This window comes from Phyllobates terribilis, unplaced genomic scaffold (assembly GCF_046119375.1).
Source record: "Phyllobates terribilis strain yellow unplaced genomic scaffold, ASM4611937v1 Scaffold_1__5_contigs__length_1240528914, whole genome shotgun sequence".
Lineage (NCBI taxonomy): Eukaryota > Metazoa > Chordata > Amphibia > Anura > Dendrobatidae > Phyllobates > Phyllobates terribilis.
In genome coordinates this window covers 701,554,847-701,572,708 of record NW_027362761.1, presented here as the reverse complement: position 1 = coordinate 701,572,708, position 17,862 = coordinate 701,554,847, and the positions used below count along the sequence as shown (strand labels likewise).

Below are 17,862 nucleotides of genomic sequence, written 5' to 3'. Positions count from 1 at the left end.
CCACCAGCCAACCTCCTGGTTGTAGGTAATTAGTGCCAGAAAGGTCCTGTGGATCTGGTAAAAAGGAGAAGACTTTGCCATGCAAATTATTAAGTTGCCTGTCAACCAATTAGAGACGCGTACGGTCCATGTAGCTTTTGTGGAAAGAAACCACCAGTTAAGGGTGGGCATCCTAACAGGTCTTCAAATGATGAAAGTCTAAGGGTTCCATTTGGGCTATGCCTCTTAGCAAAAAGGAGAGAGACAAGTCTTGGACACAGGTGAGTTTTGTTTCCTCAAAGATTTTAGCAATTTTGCTCTTTAAAACACCATTGGCTCTTTCAACCTTTCCCAATAATTGTGGATGATATGGAGTATGTATGTATGTACTGGTTAATTTACAAACCTTCCAACATCTCTGAAAATAGAGTGGGGAAAATAAGTATTTGATAAACTGAAGATTTTGCAAGTTTTCTCATCTACAAAGAATGGAGAAGTCTGTAATTTTTATCGTAGGTACACTTCAACTGTGAGAGACAGAATCTTAAAAAAAAAAAAAAAATCCAGTAAATCACATTGTATGATTTTTACATTAATTTGCATGTTATTGCATGAAATGAGTATTTGATACAATAGAAAAACAGAACTTTATATTTGGTATTGAAACCTTTGTTTGCAATTACACGTTTCCTGTAGTTCTTGACCAAGTTTGCACACACTGCAGAAGGGATTTTGACCCACTCCTCCATACAGATCTTCTCCAGATCTTTCAGGTTTCAGGGCTTTCGCTGGGCAACATTGAGTTTCAGCTCCATCCAAAGTTTTTTTTTTTATTGGATTCAGGTCTGGAAGACCCAGGCATGACCCATCTTCAATGCTCTTACTGAGGGAAGGAGGTTGTTGGCCAAAATCTCACGATACAAGACCCCATCCATCCTCCTTTCACTACGGTGCAGTCATCCTGTCCCCTTTTCAGAAAAGCACACCCAAAGTATGATGTTTCCCCAACCATGCTTCACGGTTGGGATGGTGTTCTTGGGGTTGTACTCATCCTTCTTCCTCCAAAGACGGCAAGGGGATTTGGAGAACCAAAAAGTTCTATTTTGGTCTCATCTGATTACATGACCTTCTCCCATGCCTCCTCCGGATCATCCAGTCATTGGCGAACTTCAAATGGGACTGGACATGTGCTGGCATGAGCAAGGGCGGGGGACCTTGCATGCCCTGCAGGATTTTAATCCATGACGTCGTAGTGTGTTACTGTCTTTTATAGAGATAACGAGTTCAAACAGGTGCAATTAATACAGGTAATGAGTGCAGTGTAGGAGGGCTTCTAAAAGAAAAACTAACAGGTCTGTGAGAGCCAGAATTCTTGCTGGTTAGTAGGTGATCAAATACCGTATTTTTCAGACCATAAAATGCACCTAGGTTTTAGAGGAGGAAGATAGGAAAAAAAATGTAAGCAAAAAATGTGGTCATGATACACTATTATGCTGGGGAGGTCTGCTGCTGACACTGTTATAGGGATAATATACCCCAATTCTATACTAATATCCCCTATCCTGGTATATATATGATCCCCATCCTGGTATACATGGCCCCCCGATTCCATTCTGGTATAAATGGCCCCCTCATCCCCAAGCTGGTATATATAGCCCCCTCATCCCCAACCTGGTATATATGGCCCCCTCACCCCAAATCCTGGTATATATGGCCCTCTCATCCCCATCCTGGTATATATGGCTCCCAACACCCTGCATACTCATAAAAATAAAGGATTCTACTCAACTCTTCTCTGCTCCAGTGCTGCGTCGTGTTCTGCTGCCAACAGCTGATATGAGCCTGTAAGCAGCGCATGACATCACTGCCATGCGCCCTCACACACTGAGGTCAGCTGCTGGAATATTCACTCATCTACATGTGAGAGAGGAGTGAACATTTTCTTTAATAGCTGGTACACTGTTAGCTGCAGCTGCGGCTCATGCATCTGCTGTGCGATCACGTGTGTCTTAAAAAAAATGAATATTCACTCCTCTCCACGCCCATGGGAGCGGAGAGGAGTGAGTATTCATTCTCTTTAATAGTGGTCACACGTGATCGCACAGCAGATGCAGGAAGCCGGCCCCCACCCCACAATCCACAGCCAGACTATATATTATCTGGACTATAAGACACCTCCCCCACTATCCTCCAAAATTTTGGTGGAAAAAAATGCATCTTATAGTCCTAAAAATATGGTACTTATTCCATGCGTAAAATCCAATTTATATTCAATCTGTTTTATTAAACATTAATTATCATACATTTTGCAAATCAAAAAATATATTGAAATCGAAGAAAACATAACAATACAGAAAATGTCCACAGTTCCAATAAGATCATCTCTTTCAATATCAATTCACATTGTAATACCTTGAACATCATATTGTTTATGTAATAATCACCAATAAGAGGTTCTTATGTTGAGGTAACTTCTATATTATGCCTGAAAAAATCATATAAAGACAGGAAAGAAAAAGAGAGAAAAGAGAAAAGACATAGCGACAAGGGATGGGGAGGGTCCTTATTGCCCATGTAGCTAATTATGAGCACAATCACATACATCTGTTGAAACTATTAAAACAGGGTATGAAAATCATGTGAATTCTGAAACAGAGTCCATCCGCTCCAAACCCTTCTGAATTTATCGTTGGTTCCATTACATTCTGCAGAAAGTTCTTCTCTTCTACATAAATTCACCATTTTATTGTACCAATCCAGTATGCTAGGTGGGTTTTTAAGTTTCCAAAACCACGGGATTACCGTCTGTGCCGCTGTTAAGCAAAATCAAAGTAGGTCTTTCTTTTGAGTACCTATTGAAAAAGGGAGACTTGACAGGAGAGCTATTTGGGGAGACCTTCTTACTCAGTTACATAGTTTATACATAGTTTGCATAGTTTATAAGGCCGAAAAAAAAGTCAAGCGTCCATCCAGTTCAGCCTATTTCTTGTGCACTGCAGCTATTCCGCAGCGTTGATCCAGGGGAAGGCAAAAAAAAAACCATGCGGTATAGGCCAATTTACATCATTGAGGAAAAATTCACTTCCCGACTCCAATCCGGCAGTCAGATTAAATCCCTGGATTAATTAACTATCACTAAGCATAAGATGTAATTTTATTGTTCTCAAGAAAGGCGTCCAGGCCTCTCTTGAACTCATTAAGTGAGTTGGACATCACCACTTCCTCTCCCAGAGAGTTCCAGAGTCTCACGGCTCTGACCATAAAGAATCCCCTTCTATGCTGGTGCAGGAACCTCCTTTCCTCCAAACGCATAGTGTGCCCCCTCGTCTTTGTCACCATCCTTGGCATAAACAGGTCATGGGAGAGATCTCTGTACTGCCCCCTGATGTATTTATACATGTTTATGAGGTCTCCCCTAAGCCTTCTCTTTTCCAACGTAAATAGGCCTAATTTTGACAACTTCTCTGGGTATTCTAGTCCCTCCATTCCCTTTATTACCTTAGTCGCCCTCCTTTGTACCCTCTCTAGCTCCAATATGTTTTTCCTGAGCACCGGAGCCCAGAACTGTGCACAATATTCTAAGTGCGGCCTTACCAGCGCTTTATACAGAGGAAGAACAATGTTCTCATCATATGCCCCTATTCTTCTTCTGATGCATGCCATGACTCTATTTGCCTTCGCAGCTGCTGCCTGACACTGGGCACTCCAATTTAATTTGCTGTTAACCAAGACGCCCAGGTCCTTCTCCATGTCAGATTTCCCCAACGGTTTCCCATTTAATATGCATGGGTGACTGCTGTTTTTCTTTCCCATGTGCATGACCTTACATTTATCGACATTGAACCCCATTTGCCATTTTTTGGCCCAACTCCCCAATTTATCTAAATCCTCCTGTAGCTGTGCCCTATCCTCATCTGTATTAACTACTTTACAAAGTTTAGTATCATCTGCAAATATTGCTATTTTACTATGCAACCCTTCCACTAGATCATTAATAAATATATTAAATAATATAGGGCCCAAGACAGACCCTTGAGGCACCCCGCTAGTAACCCGGACACACCCTGAGCTTACTCCATTGATAACCACCCTCTGCTTTCTATCACTCAGCCAGCTATTTACCCACTTGCACACATTATCCCCCAGACCAAGCATTCTCATTTTATATACCAACCTTTTGTGTGGCACGGTATCAAACGCTTTGGAGAAGTCAAGGTATACAACATCCACTGACTCTCCCCGGTCCAGCTGTGAGCTCACCTCCTCGTAGAAGGCGATCAGGTTTGTTTGGCAGGAGCGATCCCTCATGAATCCATGTTGATATGGAGTTAGACAGTTATTATCATTAAGATATTCTACAATAGCATCTCTAAGAAATCCTTCAAACAATTTACCCACAACAGACGTTAAGCTTACTGGTCTATAGTTCCCAGGGTCACTTTTAGACCCCTTTTTGAATATTGGTACCACATTTGCTTGGCGCCAGTCTAGTCGGACAGTCCCTGTCCATAAAGAGTGCTTGAATATAAGATACAGCGGCCTGTCTATCACATTACTTAATTCTTTTAGTACCCGGGGGTGTAGATCATCTGGGCCTGGTGACTTGTCTATTTTGATATTATTTAGGCGTTTCTGAACTTCCTCCTGGGTTAGGTGGGTGATATTTAGCGGAGGGTTTACATTATCACTCTGCATTTCCTCCGATAAATTGTTTTCTTTTGTGAAAACAGTGGAGAAGAAGCTATTGAGTAGGTTTGCTTTACCCTCATTGCCCTCTATGATTTTACCCAGGTTATTTTTCAATGGGCCAACTCCATCAGTTTTAATCCTTTTACTGTTTATATAGTTAAAGAACAGTTTGGGATTCGTTTTACTTTCCTTGGCAATTAGTCTCTCTGTCTCCTCTTTTGCTATTCTTATTTGTTTCTTACAGATTTTGTTTTTTTCCCTATAAGATATTAGCGCTTCCTCGCTGCCTTCTTGTTTAAGTTTACCGAAAGCCCTTTTTTTGTTTTTCATTGCCCTCTTGACTTCCTTATTTAGCCACATTGGCTTCCTCCTATTCCTAGCCCTTTTATTCCCATAAGGTATGTACCTTCCACAGTGACTATGTAGGACTGTTTTGAAAATTTCCCATTTTCTATCCGTGCTCCTATTACTGAAGATATTATCCCAGTCTATAAGGTGAAGGGCATCTCTTACCTGTGATACGTTGGTAATTATCGAATACCTTCTCCCAAAATGGTTTAATTGTAGAACACTCCTACCAGATATAAATCATGGAACCCACTTCACATTCACATCTCCAACACATGTAATTTAGAAGGGTAGCGATACCATTATGTAAGTATTTTATAGTTCTTAACTTGTGCATTCCCAGCATTAATGAGCTTATGTGTGAAGAGAAACCCTTTTGCACATTCAAGAGGGGACAAACTAATCCCCAAGTCCCTCTCCCATGCTCGTTGATATGCCAGCTTCTCCATTCCCTCCTCTCTACCCAATCCCTCATAGATCACAGAAATGATGTGAGTTGGTCCATTTTCCTGAAGGAACATGTTCTCAAAGAAAGTGTAGTTTGAGAGCGCATTTAAATTAGGGTTATGTGCTACTAGAAAGGATCGCATTTGCAAGTATTCAAACCATTTGATTTTCACATTTGGAGACTTTGTAAAGATGCAAAAGAAGGTATCATACCATTTTACAATATTTTAAACAGTTGGGTGTCATCCACTATCCTCCGACCGAGGAAGGACCCGCGTAGATATCCGGGTAGAAAGGAAGGGTTATAAAATATTGATGTGAGTGGACTAATAGTTTTATCTGGAAACACTTTTTTCCTCACGGAATGCCATGTTTCCCTAGTTAATTTGCACTTGACCAAGGTCACTGAGTCTTCTTGACACCATGGTAGATGTCTTAAAGGGACTTCTAAGCCTTCCTGTTCCACCCCCACCCATTGTTTAGTGTCTGCATAAAAGTGCCAATCTAGAATCCTCAGCAAGGCCGAGGCCTGAAAATATCTCTTGAAATTTGGAAGGCTTGTACCACCCATTGATTTATGACGAGAGAGTGTCTGTATGTTTATGCAAGGTTTAATCTTACCCCAAATTAATTTAATCATAGCTGACCTTAGTTTACAAAAGAAACTATGGGGAGGAGAGATCGGGACTGTTTAAAAAAATGTACAAAAGACAAGGTAAAATGTCCATTTTGATGGCGTTCCTTCTTCCAAACCAAGATAGCTTCAATTTACCATATTTCAATAGATCTCCATATGTTCTATTCAGTAAAGCTTGATGGTTAAGCTCAAATAATTTATTAGGATCCGAGGGGATATGGAACCCAAAATATCTCAATGATTCTTTCTGCCATTTAAATGGAAATTTAGACATAACTCGTCATAAATATATCTACCTGTGGCCAAACATTTTTGTTTACCTGATCACAACATCACATGAAATTATTGGTATTAAACGGTAACTTCAAATCTCAGGGACAGAAAGGTTTGGGAATATAAACTGATAATGACCTTTGACACCTTCAGAGCAGGAATGAATGTGTCGCATGGATTTATGTCATTCTACATCAACTAAGGAATGTGCCCATAAGACTTGTGGGGTCATCACAACACTAGACCTAGTCACAGGACAATAAAACCAACTAAGGAATGTGGTCCTCAGAACTTTGGGGTCATCATAACAGTCCTCATCTGTGAACCAATCCAATATTTACAGCCAGAACTGTTTATCTTTCTCCCACAGTAATTGCTCTGCTTAACGTTACCTGTCTCATCTTTTGCATTATTTCTGTGTCCTAATGTGTATAAATATGTGACTCTTCAGATATTGGGTTATACTAGCCTGATGAAGCCTGAGTAGCCTTGAAAGCTTGCAATCTGTTAACATCTTTTCAGTTAGCCATTAAAAGTTATCAACAACTGAGAACTCTCAAATCTAAATATTTTTCTATCTACTGGCTAACAGTAGAAAAATATATATATTTTTCTCCTGTGTCATAACTTGTGAGACTTCAGTCTGTGGGAGAGATGTTCAAGGCCTCTGATTTAGAGTAATTGACTTTAAAATTACTGACTGATCCAAACCTATCAAATTCTTTTAGAATCATTGGAAATGTTATTTGTGGTTGGGATTAGTGATGAGCGAGTGTATTCGTTACTATTCGCTATTCGCACAAACAGTACGGTATTCGGGTTAATCGTTATTCGACGAGTATTTGTGTACTCGCCTCGCTATATTCGTATGTCCCTCCCTGCAGTTTTGGTGCCTCCTTTGCAGCCACTAAACATGCTGGGCTTCTTAACCAATCACAGTAATGCCGCAGACATCTTGGTTGTGGCATTACTGTGATTGGCTGGCCGCCCAGCGTCATAGGGTCTGTTTAAGCCCTGCCGCCGCCATTTTGTGCACATTGCGTCTGTAACCTGTGTTCTATAAGCATAGGGAGAGATCACTGAGCTGCTAGGGAGAGTGTTTAGGCCTCTTGATCAAACAAAAGCCCTTGTAAGGGCTACCTGCAGTGTGTACTAGTTCTGTGTTTAAAGGAGCCTCTCACTAGCTCTATAATACCACCAAAAAATAGCTCTTTTCAGAGCTGAAGGCGCACAACAAAGTCAGAGTACAGGGGAGAGATTGTGTATTAGGTAGGGAAAGGTTAAAGTGTTCTTCCAGTGTCCATCTTAAAACAGCTCTTGTCAGAGGCAAAGCAATATTTTTCCTGCACACACAGAATTAGCATTGTGTGCAGCCTGTTTTTTTTGTTTTTTTTAAGCACTGGTCTATTTTCCCTGCTGTTTTAGGGGTCAGACCCTGCCTTCTGTCTGTATTAGTCTATGTAAAAAATCTTTGATTGCCCTGCACAAAGCAGTAATCCAAACATTTCCTACTGCCTGCTACAAACAAGCACCAGGCCATTTTAACCACTATTTTGGCTGTGACAGCTAGCTTGGCTTGTGCCATCAACATCTGAAAATCTGTCAACAAAACCCAAAATTCCAAAAAAGCCTGTTGTTAAGGGACGTGGATGTGGTGTTGTCAGTGGTGCGCAGAAAGGCACTCAGTCTGTGTCAGGTCAGAAGAAGCTTTATGCATCTACTATGTTCCTAGAAAAAATTCCCGGTCTGGAACGTAAACGTGTGTGGAAGCCAGAAGAGCGAGAGCAGATTATTTCTTGGATAGCAGACAAGGCCTCTACAAGGCCTTGTCAAGCAGCAACAAATCTTCCACGACCACACAGTCTACTGTGGATACACAGAAGGCTGGCCCATCCAATACTGAAGCTGGTTCTCCTTCCTACCGCCATTATCAGTCACAGGAGACATATGACCCCAAGCTTGGCCACTCCGAAGATCTGTTTGGTACGTATCCTTTGGTTTGCTCTGGCCTACCACTGTGCAGCATTGAAGAGGGACAAGAGGAGGTGGCGTGCGTTGATGCTCAAGTATTTGAGGACCTACGGCCAGAAGAAATCAACTGGGCGGAACGTCATTTACTGTCTCCAGAAGTGGAGACTGATGATGATGAGACACAGTTGCCATCAGGTCAGCCTACAATGTCAACAGTGAATGACGATGAGATGGAAGACGAGTTGGTCGATGATGAGTCCACTGATCCGACCTCGACCGTTGGCATGCATAGCCATGACAGCAACACAGAGGAAGATGGATATGTAGCACCAACACAGGCACCAAGGGGTCGGGGTTTGCCCAGAGTGAGAACTGGGTCAACTGTTCCCATGAGCACCCCCGCTGTGCGCCAAGTCAGGGCAAGGGGGCGTTCAGCTGCTGTGTGGAATTTATTTTCTGAAAGTCCTTCAGAGAAAAACATTGTAGTCTGTAGCATCTGCCATACCAAGTTGAGCAGAGGCCAGGTCAAAGGCAACCTAAGCACCACCAGTATGCAAAACCACATGGCAGTCAAGCACCCCAGAAGTCTGCAGGTCAAACCAATGCCGTGTCGCCTGGGCTATGTCCTTCAGAATCTGCTGTTCAGGAAGCAGGTGCTCATACCTTCTGCCCACAAGCTGCGGTGGCTCACTCACCACAAACATCAACCACATCCACTTCATTGTCCCAGCAAAGCGTCCAATTACCCGTGCCTGAGAGCTTGGAAAAAAAGCGTAAATACCCAGCCACGCACCCACAGGCACAAATACTAAACTCGAAGATTGCCAAATTGCTAGCTGTGGAGATGTTGCCGTTTAGACTTGTGGGAACACAGTCTTTCCTTGATCTCTTGGCTGTAGCTGCCCCACGATACAGTGTTCCCAGCCGCCACTATTTTGCCCGGTGCGCTGTCCCTGCGTTACACAAGCACGTGTTAAACAATCTGAACCGTGCTCTCACCAACGCTGTAATCGGGAAGGTCCACCTAACAACAGACACCTGGACAAGTTGTTGTGGACAGGGACGATACATTTCTGTCACGGCACACTGGGTGAACCTGGTGGAGGGTGGGACAAAGACCGAAACGTGAATAACACACATCCTACCCACTCCAAGAATAGCGGGCCCAACTTCTGTCACGGTTTCCACTTCTTCATATTCCACTTCCTCTCTCCTCTCCTCCTGCTCCTCATCCTCTGCTGAATTACCTTCCCCATCACTGCCAAGCTGGGACCTGTGCAGAAACGCATCGGCAAAGCGGCAACACAATCTGCTGAAGCTCGTCTGTTTAGGTCAGAAAGCACACACTGCAGCAGAGCTGTGGCAAGCTTTAAAACAACAGACCGATCAGTGGCTCTCCCGGCTGCACCTCCAACCCAGTCTGGTCGTCTGAGATAATATGCGTAACCTGGTGGCGGCTTTAAAGGTCGGCAAACTGGTACACGTGCCATGCATGGTTCACGTGCTAAACCTAGGTGTTCAGAAATTTCTGAAAACTTACCGTGACTTGCCGTACCCACTTGAGAAGATGCGTCGTATTAGCGTCATTTCAGCCATTCCTCTATCACTTTTGCTGCTCTTACAGCGCTGCAGAAGCGCTTAAATTTGCCATGTCACTGACTCATTTGCGACCTGCCCACGCGGTGGAACTCCACCTATCATATGTTGGCGAGGATTAGTGAACAGCAGAGGGCAGTATCTGAATACCAGCTTCAGCATGCCCGTCAGACTGAAAGTCAGCCACCACACATAACTGTCGAGTGGGTATGGATCGCTGACATTTGTGAGGTGCTTGAGAACTTTGAGTACTGCACCAACCTCGTGAGCGGTGATCAGGCTATTATCAGCGTAACCATCCTGCTGCTGTGTCTCTTGAAGCAATCACTGCAGAATCTCAAAGAGGAAGCTTTGAGTGCCCAGCATGTTGGTATGGAGCCAGATTTCCTAATGGGTGATACTACCCAGCCTAGCCAATATTCTGAGGCAACATTGGGTGATGAGGAGGGAGAAGACTTGTTTTTCTGTGCTACTGTGGGGACTCGTAATGCTACAGAGAGGACAACCCTAGCTTCATGTCTGTCCAGCCTGGATGGGCTTGAGAGGAGAAGGTAGAGTTGGAGGAGGAGACCAGTCAGCGTGAGGAGAGGATGGGTAATGTTTCTACTGTTGGGGACACAGAACATTTTCCTTTTTGCAGCTTTACCCACATGGCACAGTTCATGTGTCTGTGGCAAGACCCTTGCGTGATACACATTTTATCCAACAACCTATACTGTTTGGCCACCTTTCTCGATCCACGGTACAAGGAGAAATTTCCTTCTCTCCTTTTGGAGTCACCAAAGAGTTTTACAATGGAATCGTTCAAGAGGACTGTTGTAGATCAGTTGCTGAAAACATCACCCTCAGACAATGCTGGTGGCAGAGGTAGCAGCTCTTTTCAACACCAAGGGATAATGGGGAAGGACACGAACACCAGCTCCAACAGAGGTGGGGGGTCGGAATGTGCACAAATTGGGCAATTTTCAATAAACCAGCACAACAGCAAGGGCTATCTGTGCCTGTAACAATGCCAAGGAGGGATAATTTGCAGAACATGGTGAAGAGGTACTTAAGTGACCATACGTGCGTCCTTTCTGACGCTTCAGTTCAGATTCATGCTACTGCTGTTAACATCACCCCCTTCCCATAAAAAAACGTTTCCTTCCTTCATCAACCATGACTCAGCCCAGAGGGCTAATTTTTAGAAACCCTATGCACATTGTGCAGTGGACAAACCAGTCCAGGACAGTATTCCTACTCCAGCCTAACTACTATTTTTTTTTTTTTTTTTTTGTAACCATTATTCACATTTTATTAAGAGCCAGATAAAATCATTTGCATATATAAGTCTAAGTTAAAATGTTTAATGTTCTTGAAACCACAAAAAGGAATTTATTTACATAAAGCAAAAAACTCACATAAAGGCCTAAAGTTTATAGCCCCTGCCCAGCAGCTACAGGTAACGTGAAATCTGCAAAATCCACAATATACTCATTTCACAAATGACCTACACTAAAGAGCAAGTGTCTGACATTGCCATTTAATTCTTAAGGAGTAGAAACAGCATCTGCAATGGTCAAAAATGCTGACAGCCGCCACACAGGAGCTTATAACTTTTTTTTTTTCACCTGGGCTACCAGGTTACCCAGTAGCCCAAATAAAAAAAATACAGAACCGTCTGAGACTGCTGAGCATGAAAATACTATGCAGACCAAAAATTTACTTCTACAGTGATGGAAAATTCAACAAAAATAAATTACATAAACTGTGTCCCTAAAAGAATTTTGAGAGTCCAGATTACAGATTCAAACACATTGGAATATTGAGCTTAAATGTAGAGATCCCAGATATGAAGAAAGGTGTGTATGGAGGTCAGAGACACCAATTTTTATGTCACAGAACAATTCTGCAAAATAATTCACAACAAATATTACATGACATTACAACAGGAAAACCTCAAATCAGAACTGCTAAGTACATATTAGTAGTTGAGGCATCCAGAGAATCGCAAAATGCCTTTCTTGGTTTCTTTCAACTTTGCCAAAAAAATGTAACATTGTACCTAATTCTGTCATAGGAAATTGCACAAAAATAGTTTCATATCTGTAATTTGTCTTCAATCAGTAAAAAACTGATTTGTAAATGAGGACTCCGCTAGGTTATGAGAGCATCTTAGTGTGGTACACTGATTATTCCCCAACAGTCAGGATCCATATCTGTGATGTAAAAAGACACAGTGATTCTAAGGCCCCAGGGACATAAATCAACAAATTAATGGGAATCCTGCAGAGCCAAAGGATTGAGAGATGAAAGAAACATATAGTTAAAACATGAGTATATTAGGACGTTGGGCAAAAGGAAACGGTAAGGTGAAGGGCAACACTGTTTCAGGAATAAATGGGTCCTTTCTTCCATTTTATCAATGATTTCCAGTGCAATAATCCCCTCATCACAAAAAAGTCCATTCTCGTCCTTATTTTATCGCCGAGAAAACCGGTTCTTGAAAGCTTTTATTATTTTGGCCATCATGGGAGCGACCTTTTTCATTTGTGGTTTATGTGGATCATGTCCGGGCTGGACAACACTGCTTGGTGTGGACACTGTACTGCTAGTACTTGGTCTGCCAAATGAGCCGGGTTCCTCAGATGGCACACTGCTATAACTGCTAGTGACTGGCACGAAGGGTTTAATCCTTGCTTTTTCACTGACAACTGCTACTCCTGTTCCAAACTTTTCTTGCCTTCTACGTACATCACGTGGGGGTTTCACTTCTGTATTCACAAATGTCATCTTGGCTTGTCGGACTTTAGGCTTGTTTGCATGTGAAGAGCGGATATTCTGAGTTAGCATGACAAGCCTGTGCTCTTGAGCTTCGTGGAGACGGAGATACAGCTCTCTCCAGCTCTCATACTCATCTGGAATCTCATTTCTGAAATCTTTTTGACAGTGATTTCTCCAGAGTTGATCTGAGTCTTCAATCAGTACATGATTACAGTCTTCTATCTGGTACAACTGCTTTGGTGTGCATTTCTCCAAAACTGGCTCAAGCATTGAATAAGGTACACCTCCTACCTCATAGATCGAGTCTATGTTGTTAGCCAGGACTCTGATGCACTGCTTGTAGAGGGACATCATCCTTGGCAAGTAAGTGGATTTAGATCCAGAATACACCTGCATCTTGGAGTTTAATTTGCGTCCAGTAAATCCGTTACTTTCACCCTCTTCTTGAGAGTACAGTGGAGCTTTCCTCTTATGAGGCATGGAGGGAACAGTGTCAATAGATGAAGAGGTCGATAATTTGGCTGGATAGTTGGCAATGGTATATCAGGTAGAACAGGGACTTGGTCTATCTTGGCCTTTTTTTCAGGCATTTGCTGTTTCGCTTTGCTTTTCTCTTTACGATCTACTTTACTCTCACTCTGTTTCTTGTTGCTCTTTTCAGGTGTAGAAGTCGATGTAGATGTTGGCTTTACAGTAGGTTTCTTCTTTTTCTTATGGTTCTGGGGCTGGTCATAGCTGATATAGGACTCAAAAGACATTGTTGGCTGCTCAAATTCATCTTCATCAGGTTCAGTTTCTGGAGGTGGCAGAGAGATCTTAATAGATGTCTTATCTTGTGTTCCTGAGTCATTTGAATGAGTTTTGCTCTTGACTTTTTCTGATTTTTTTTCCTTGGTTACCAGATTTTTTTCATATACCTTTCCCTTCTCAACAGGATCCAAGCCTATTTTATGTTTGTCAGGTTTTGATTTCTAACTATTATCTGTGATTGGAGGCCCTTCTGATGATGGCTTCCAGCTTCAACCATCACTCAGCCCATAGGGCTAATTTTTAGAAACCCTATGCACATTGTGCAGTGGACAACCAGGACAGTATTCCTACTCCAGCCTAACTACTATTTGTGATTGGAGGCCCTTGTGATGATGGCTTCCTGCTTCAACCATGACTCAGTCCAGAGGGCTAATTTTTAGAAACCCTATGCACATTGTGTAGTGGACAAGCCAGTCCAGGACAGTATTCCTACTCCAGCCTAACTACTATTTGTAATTGGAGGCCCTTGTGATGATGGCTTCCTGCTTCAATCATGACTCAGCCCAGAGGGCTAATTTTTAGAAACCCTATGCACATTATGCAGTGGACAAATCTGAAATGTACAGTCGTCCTACCAAACTAATATTTGTCATTGTAGGCCCTTGTCACAGGTTGTGCCACATTGTGACTGAGATAGGGGATACATATTCAATAGAAATTTACACTGACTGTTGATGACCGACTGATGGCCCTCTGAAAACTTGAATTGAGGGCCACAACTACTACAGTACTCCATGGTACATAATGTTTGGCAAGGGAGGTCCTTGTCATGGAATCTCCCTGCACCTATGACACAGCCCCCAGGAGTAATTTTTGGAAATACGATGCTGCACATTCTGCACTGGACCAAGTAGTACAGTATCAAGAAGTCTTCTCTTCCTATATAGTCGGTGGAATATTGACAATCAAAATCTCAGCCATTTGGAGATGCTTTTTCAACCCATCCTGAAAGGGGGCACCATACACACTGCACCAACACCACATAAAAGGAGCATTGTGATTCACCTTCCTCAAGCTCTCAAGTGAGAGCAAAAATAGGCTAGACCCTCTTTGCAGTCTCCTGCTAATTAAAATCGCCTGTGCCAAATGAGAGGAGTGCACATCCAAAAAAAAGGACAGATCATGCCTTAAGCTGAAAAAATTACTCGCATTTCCCATTGACTTACATTGTACTCGCTATTCTGAAAAAATTATGGAATCACCGGGCTCGGAGGATGTTCATTCAGTTGTTTAATGTTGTTGAAAAAAAGCAGATCAGACATGGCACAAAACTTAAGTCATTTCAAATGGCAACTTTAGGGCTTTAAGAAACACTAAAAGAAATCAAGATTAAAAATGTGGTACTGAGTAAGGGTAATTTTTTTCAGACCAAGCAGAGGGAAAAAATTATGGAATCACTCAATTCTGAGGAAAAAATTATGGAATCAGATTTAAAATGTGTCTCTTGTAACATGAGGATATGAACCCTTTGTTTGTGCATGGAGTACAGAATCTGAGAACGTTTCTGAGGAACATTGAGGCCTTGAGCATTTAGAGAACAGAATTTGACTGTGTTCATTTTGAGGACCAGGGATTAGGTCTGAGGGAGGATTAGTGAAAGAGAGAAAGGGGAAAAAAAGGGGGGAAAAACTTAAGAGAAAGAGAGCTTCTCTATTTGAATAATGATAACTCCTTCCTCTCGGAAAGAAAAAAAAATATATAGGACAGGAGGGAAACAACACAAAAAGAGAGAAGAAATCAGTTGTGAGCCTTCCCCAACCACAAAGAACTACTAGGGAAAAATAGAAAATTCCACACCCGTCCAGCGGAATGTAGATACCCTTAGTGGCAACGCTCTTTATGTGGAGGGTAGCTCCCCCCTAGGGCTGGTCCACAGACCCATAATGACTTAGTATACGTTTCTCATAATAGTACATTTATTATCTACCAAAACTTGAATGCCCTACTCATACTCAATATCTATACATGTGTGGTTATATCAACTTTGTTTAGGATTCCCCTACTGCTAAGCATTAATCACTATCAAAAAGAACAAATGAGTGAGAATAGTGAATCCAGTCAATCCGGAGGTGATTCTCCTCTTTCTTCCATATTGTGACCTCCATTTCTCATGCCAAAGTGGTGTGCGTCTTCCTGTTTTGAGGGCGAGGTGTGTCATTCCTTCCAAGGCCTCTAGGAAGACCTGGCCACTCTGATGGGAGCACTTGGACCGATGGAATTCCCAGTCCATTAGTGAACGTTGATAAATCTCCCAGACTTCGTAAAACATGTAGAGTTCCAGATTGTCTCACTTGAAGTCTAAACGGAAAGCCCCAAGAATAAAGGATTTTTTGTTGTCTCAGTATGTTGAGCAGGGGCTTCAGGGCACGTCTCTTCTGAAGTGTGCGCCAGGACAGATCATGCATAATCTGAATAACATGTTCATTGAAGATGATAGGTTCCAATGTGCAGGATTTAGCAAGAATGTTCTCCTTCACTTTATACCTGTGTATCCGGCTTATGACATCTCTAGGTCTGTTTACATGAGTAGACTTGGGTCCCAGGGATCTGTGAGCCCTGTCAAATTCTATGTCTGGGTCACGTGGTATGTTTAATATAGAATTAATGATACAGCGTAAAGATTCCTCCAGTTTATTCTGTTCCACGGATTCTAGGAGGCCTCTAATTCTGATATTATTGCGTCTCCCTCTATTTTCTATACCGTACACCAAATCAGACAGGTATTCCAATTGCGGAGAGTGAGCGGCAGCCGTTTGTTGTTGTGTGTGTGATCTCTGAGAGATGGCCTCTATATGGCTTTCATCATTAGCCACCCATTCAGACAGCTGCTGAAGTTCTCCTCTGATAGCAGCAGTCTCAGCTCTTATAGGAAGCTTCCAGCCTAGAGATGTAGTTCTCCATATCTTCTTTTATGGGAATAGCACATATATGAGTCTTAATAAATATCTTCCCATACAGTCTGTGCTTGAATAGATATGTGGCACCCCAGGGGTCTGGTTTCCACAGTAACAGCAATGTTATGTCTGAGAGCAGGTGGGAGGTCTCTTGGTCAGGAATCCTATGCATGCCACACCTCCTGCCCAGTCCTGGGAGGGGAAGAACTTCCCCTATATAAACTTAGGGCTGAGGCAGGGTTAGTGAGTAGAGAAGAAGTAGAGACAGAGAAGAGAAGCAGATCTAGGAAAAGAACATCAGGAGCTCTGTGGGAGCAGTGCTATAAGGAGTCAGGGGCTGGCAGCTGCAGAGCTCGCCCTGACTGAGAAGCTATCACCGGACCCGGAGTCCGAGGCTGTGGGGACTAATCTTTACCCAGCAGCAGAAACCGCCCGGCAGGGGATTTCAGGTCCTCTGGCCAAGAAACCCGAAGGCACAGTCACACGCGTGGGACCAGCACCGCCGTCGTGGAGCGGACGCCACTAGAAGGCCCCGAGTCACCGGCCATACGGGTGAGCACCACACGGTACACTCAGGGACGTGGGCTACTTATACCCGCCTCTAGCAAGGTAGCCAGAAGAGTACAGTCAGTTTGGGAGGCCTACAACTCCGCCTGGCCAGGGGAGATCCCATCTGCTCAAGGACTGACCAGGCCCCGATCGCTAGCCAGTACTCCGGGAGGGTCTATCTTTATCACCAGTAAAGACCCTGAATTACACCGCATCGTCTCTGAGTGATTCCTGCTACCCCCATCATCCACGTCGGCTGCCCTGAGGCCATACCCCTCCCGTTGGGGGTGATACTATCACGCTGCACAATCCTACCACCGGCCTCAGCGGTCTGCCCTGCAGCGGCAGCTCCTTCGCTGCATTCAACGGGTGGCGTAGTCGTCCAACATCTACCGCTAATACATCGCCGCTCAGTTTGACTCCCTGGGCACGGACCGGGTCACCGCCACGAGACTACAACCCTCAACAGATCCGGCTCCGGGTAAGCTCCCGTGCGCGCGATGCCGCGCGACGAAGGCCCAGGGGTGCGTCAGATACATTGCCTGCCAGGCCCTGTGAGTGATCAGGAATGCCATAGGATAAATCTCTCAGCCTGTGCAAGGAGCTACTCACTGCATGTGAATAAGAAGCATGAGATGTCCCCTTCTGCCCCTGGATATAGTCTTTAGAGGCCTGTATCGTGTAAGTCCCAACCGTATTATGTATGCAACTCACGGTCCCTGATGTAGATAATGCTGGTCCTCCATCCGCCATCTTATTTCCAGTCAGAGAGCTTGCTAGTTCCAGTGTGAAGCCCGCAAAACACCTCAGATATTGGAAAATACTCGTCGCAGGCACCACCGAGGAACATCTATTTGCTTGGCCAGAGCTGGGACGCTTCTTAGCTGACATTTGGGGGTAAATAGT

General features: G+C 43.4%; 1 protein-coding gene and 1 pseudogene across 2 annotated transcripts in view; one reads left to right on the top strand and one right to left on the bottom strand.

Moving 5' to 3' along the window:
* The window catches only part of LOC141273616 (serine/threonine-protein kinase PLK2-like), a 248,236-nt gene that overhangs the window by 219,254 nt on the left and 11,120 nt on the right, over positions 1-17,862 (top strand). The window lies entirely within an intron of this gene.
* Positions 11,951-17,709, bottom strand: LOC141165326 (elongin-A pseudogene; annotated as a pseudogene).